Source organism: Triticum aestivum, chromosome 2D, assembly GCF_018294505.1.
Source record: "Triticum aestivum cultivar Chinese Spring chromosome 2D, IWGSC CS RefSeq v2.1, whole genome shotgun sequence".
Taxonomy (NCBI): Eukaryota; Viridiplantae; Streptophyta; class Magnoliopsida; order Poales; family Poaceae; genus Triticum; species Triticum aestivum.
The window spans coordinates 507,697,304-507,702,982 of NC_057799.1; positions in this window are offsets into that span (position 1 = coordinate 507,697,304).

Genomic DNA, 5,679 nt, shown 5'->3' on the forward strand with positions numbered 1-5,679 from the left:
TGTTGGACCAGTTCCAGTTGCTGTGACAACTGTACATCTGGTTAGGGAGGCTGAGATTCAACTCAGAAGACCGCGTCTTCACCTTATTCCCCTTAAGCTAAGGACACCCAGTCCTCGCCCAATCACTCTGGTAAGTCTTCAAGGTAGACTTCCAAACCTTCACAGAAGTCATTCACCGGCGATCCACAATGACTCTTGGATGCTCAGAACGCGACGCCTAACTGGCTGGAGGATTCACAGTCCTCAAGTGTACCAAGTCTTCAGGTCACGCGGACAGAAAGACTTCAGTGATGCCTAACACTCTTTGGCTCTGGGTGTTTGGGCTTTGTCCTCGCAAGGATTTCTCTCTCTCAAAAGCTTCGGAGGTGGGTTGCTCTCAAACGACAAAAGCCGTGCACTAATTCTTAGCAGCCACCAATTTATGGTGTAGGGGGTGGGCTATTTATAGCCACTAGGCAACCCGACCTGATTTGTCCGAAATGACCCTGGGTCACTAAGGAACTGACACGTGTTCCAACGGTCAGATTTCAAACACACGCGGCAACTTTACTTGGGCTACAAGTAAAGCTGACTCATCCAGCTCTGGATAAGATTTGCTCTCATTGTCTTCGCTCGAAGACATAGGATTTTGGTTGAGCATCACTTCAGTCACTCTGACTTTGTTCACTGGGACCCCACTTAACAGTACGGTGGTTCCTACGACTCAACAAAGAAGAAAAGGAAACAACAAAACAACTAAGTCTTCGCGCTCCATAGTCTTCACGCAATGCCTTCTCTTGTCATAGTCTTCAATGTGAATATCTTCACATACCACTATTGTCTTCAATGTCTTCATACATTTTTAGGGGTCATCTCCGGTAGGTAAACCGACTCAATGAGGGACTACTACCTGTGTTATCATGCAATTCTCAGAAACACATTAGTCCCTCAACCAGGTTTGTCGTCAATACTCCAAAACCAACTAGGGGTGGCACTAGATGCACTTACATCACTGCGCGTGATCTTCCATAGCTAGGCCCGTAGAGATCTCTCTTCTCAGCCAGTTGGAATTCATGAGTGTTCAGCCTCTCAAGGATATCAGCACGATCTAGTGACTTGTAGTCTCCACGTTCTTGAATCATCAATGCCAGTGTATCGAATGAGGAATCAAGTGATCTCAGCAATTTCTTCACCACCTCATGGTCGGTGATGTCAGTGGCACCAAGTGATTGAAGCTCATTTGAGATGTCAGTGAGGTGATCAAAGGTTTGCTGAACATTTTCGTTGACGATTCTTTTGAAGCGGTTGAAGAGATTGTGAAGAACGTCAACTCGAGAGTCATGTTGAGTTGAGATTCCTTATGACCTTGGACAACCTATCCCAGATAAGCTTTGCTGTCTCCAAAGCACTCACTCTGCCATACAGTCCTTTGCTCAGACGGCCACATATGATATTCTTCGCTTGAGAGTTGAGTTGCTTGAATCTCTTCACATCAGTAACGTTCACGGAAGGAGTGATGGAGGGAACACCATTTTCCACAACGTACCAGAGATCGTTGTCAATTGCCTCAAGATGCATGCGCATCTTATTCTTCCAGTAGGGGTAATCAATCCCATCGAAGGTGGGACACCCAACCGAGATCTTGATCATGCCTGCAGTCGACATAACTAAAACTCCAGGTGGTTAAACCAAAATCACATAGAACAAGGGAGTACCTTGCTCTGATACCAATTGAAAGTGTGTTATGTCGACTAGAGGGGGGGTGGATAAGCGATTTTTATGAATTCTTCACTGAGGAAATTCTAAGTGAGGAATTTCCTAAGCGACGAACTACCAACAGCAGAATAAGTACTCAGGTACATGCATAACAAAGCAGTAGCATAGTCATCATGATGAAATGAAACATACATAGAGCACATGTAGCGTGTAAACAGGATAAGCAGGCTGAAGATAAGATAACTGAAGAATTAGGATTGAGGAAATTGATAAAGTCTTCAGTCAAAGTCTACAAACAGTAACGATCAAGTTCATCAACACATGAATGAGGAAATGGAAGGGTTGAGGAAATAGAACCAGTAGCTTGGTGAAGACAATGATTTGGTAGACTAGTTCCAACTGTTGTGACAGTTGTACATCTGGTTGGAGCGGCTAGGTATTTAAACCCGAGGACACACAGTCCCGAACACACAGTCCTCACCGTATTCTCCTTGAGCTAAAGTCACATAGACCTCGCCCAATCACTTGTGGTAAGTCTTCAGGTGACTTCCAAACCTTCACAGACTCGGTCACTCGGTGGTCCACAATTCCTCTTAGATGCTCTAGACCATGACGCCTAACCGTCTGGAGGATGCACAGTCCTCAAAGGTAACAAGCGTCGGTTCCACACAGGAACAATCTCTTGAGTGATGCTCAATCACTTTGGGTTGTAGTTGTTTGGGTTTGGGTTTTCCTCACTGATGATTTTCGCTCAAAGTCCTTGGAGGATGGGATGCTCTCAATGACAAGTGTCAGTTTCTCTCGGAGTAGCCAACCAGCTAGTGGTAGTAGGGGGCGGCTATTTATAGCTGGGAAGCAGCCCGACATGATAAGACATAAATGCCCTTCAATGATATCATTGTTAGATGGGTAGGATATTTTGGACAGCTGGCGCATAGCACAACAACGGTCGGAAATTTGAGCTCTCAAATTCCTCAGGGCTATCATGTTCCTCACTTGTAGGCAATCCGCACTGGCGAATTCCTAACTCCTTAGTCAGAACAAATTCCTCAAAGAACAGAAGATCTTCATCTCTGTCACTGAAGAAATTGACTAAACTGTATGAGATTTCCAATGGCTTCACTCGAAAGGATTGGGTAGGTGTAGGCTTTGAGATGAGCATCACATGGAAAGTGTTTCCTTAGTTTTACCTCGACCCGCTTTAACAGTACGATGGTTCCTATGACTCAAGAAAGAGAAAATGAAACTACGAAAACAGAAGTCTCCACGCTTCATAATCCTGGCATCAATATCAAAGTCTTCAAGGTCACACCAATTTTGCTCATTTTCAAAGTCTTCAAGAAAACCAAAGTCTTCAACTGAAGACATTCATTTTTAGGGGCCGACTTTCATCATAAATATCAAACTCCTCATAGACTTATAGAACCTGTGTACACTCACAAATGCATTAGTCCCTTAACCTATAAGTCTTCAATACACCAAAATCACTAAGGGGCACTAGATGCACTTACACCTTCGCCAAGCTTCATGGGCCTTGAGACAAGCTTGGTGGATTGAAGTCAGGTGTGCGGTGACCGGTGCTCGTTGGTGCTGGTAGTTCTTCCTCGCCTGTGCCCTTTGCAGATCTGAACACTTCCATCTTCTTCAACCATGGGTGCCTCCGTTGGCCCTCCTCGTGTTTCCTTCGATTGCTGGAGTTGGTCTTGTTTGGAGGCTGGAGGTGGGAGGTGGCGCCGGAGAAATCCAAGGTGTATCTGCGTCGGCTGGCCCATGGAGACTACGTGAGCGCCTCCCCACCTCCTGCCTCCATCCGTCAAGGTCCTCTTGGTGGCACTGTGTGGTTTTTATTCCTGACGGAGGGCTCCATCGTCTTCAAGCTGTATATAACTCAGTTTTCTATATCTTTACTTGCAGGCTGGGTGGAGCCTGCTAGCTTTGCTCAACACTTTATATCTTGCCGGTGCATTTTATCATTGTAAGTTGTTTTTAGAGGAAAGGCATGGGCCCAACTTTATAAATAAAGCCACCAGGCAGCTTCACCACATAGATAAAACCAGAGAAGAACAACGACAACAAAAAGAGTTAAACAGTACTGAGGTACATGGCGCCTAGGCCAGAGTAACGGCACGCAGACCGTACAGGTAAGAGAAAGACATAATAAGCACTCCCAAAGGGACCACCAAGTTCTCTAGCCACTTGACCGAAGCTGTGATAGAGAGATAGCTGAACCCAAACTATGGAAGACATCAAGTCAAAAGCATCGCGGTCGGCCTCCTTAGTCAATAATCTCCACTACTACAAGAACAAGCAAGATTTAAATAAACAATTAGCAGGTTTAGCAAGAAAAGTATGCTCGACGGTGAATTTGTTTCTAGTATTCTCCAGAGCCCAACAAATAGTCGCAAAGCCAACCCAAAATACACGCTTGGTATCCCCAACAATGCTAGAGGCAAGATTTCTAAGTTCAGAGAAGGAGGAGGGATTCCAGGACACATGAAGCCAGGACCTGATGCAGCACCAAACCAGTTTGGCCAGGACACAATTAAAAAATATGTGGTTTGTGTCCTCCAGCTCACCACACAGCGCATAGCGATCGGAACCAGGTCCATTACATTTACGAATTTGATCAGACGCAGGCAACCGCCCTCTCAAAGCTTGCCACATAAAAATCTTGAACTTGGGAGGAATTCGGGCCCACCAAATCAACTTGAACTTAGAAGTGAGGGTGCCAGAAATAATTTTAGCATATAAGGACTTAACAGAAAAACGCCTAGAGGCGGAATGGGGCCAAAACACCTCCCTCTGAGAGCACGGGAATGCAAGAAACGAGACGCTGCCAGTCATTCAACTTTTCAGGAGACAGAGAACGTCGGAGATCCAGGTCCCAGTGAAGGAAATATGCCCTAGAGGCAATAATAAAGTTGTTCTTTTATATTTCCTTATTCATGATAAAGGTTTATTATTCATGATATAATTGTATTGATTGGAAACTTAAATACATGTGTGGATACATAAACAAATACCGTGTCCCTAGTGAGCCACTACTAAACTAGCTCGTTGATCAAAGATGGTTAAGGTTTCCTAACCATAGACATGTGTTGTCACTTGATAACGGGATCACATCATTAGGAGAATGATGTGATGGCAAAGACCCATCAGTTAGCTTAGCATATGATCATTTAGTTTATTGCTATTGCTTTCTTAATTTCAAATACATATTCCTTTGACTATGAGATCATGCAACTCCCGGATACCGGAGGAATACCTTGTGTGCTATCAAACGTCACAACGTAACTGGGTGATCATAAAGATGCTCTACAAGTATCTCCGAAGGTGTCTGTTGAGTTGGCATGGATCGAGATTAGGATTTGTCACTCCGTGTATCGGAGAGGTATCTCTGGGCCCTCTCGGTAATACACATCACAAGAAGCTTGCAAGCAAAGTGACTAAGGAGTTAGTTACGAGATGATGTATTACAGAACGAGTAAAGAGACTTGCCGGTAACGAGATTGAACTAGGTATGAAGATACCGGTGATCGAATCTCAGGCAAGTAACATACCGATAGACAAAGGGAATTACGAATGTTGTCATAAGATTCGACCGATAAAGATCTATGGGCATCTAGGTTCCGCTATTGGTTATTGATCGGAGAGGTGTCTCGGTCATCTCTACATAGTTCTCAAACCCATAGGGTCTGCACGCTTAACATTCGTTGACGATTTACTGTTAATGAGTTATGTGATTTGGTGACCGAATGTTGTTCAGAGTCCCGGATGAGATCACGGACATGACGAGGAGCTCCGAAATGGTCCGGAGGTAAAGATCGATATATAGGACGATGATATTTGGCAATCCGACGAGTTTCGGGAGGTATCGGGTAGTCATCGGAACACCGGAAGGGGTTCCGGGAGGCCCCGGGAGGTCTATGGGCCTAATGGGCCAAGGGGAGGCACACACCAGCCCACAAGGGGGCTAGCACGCCC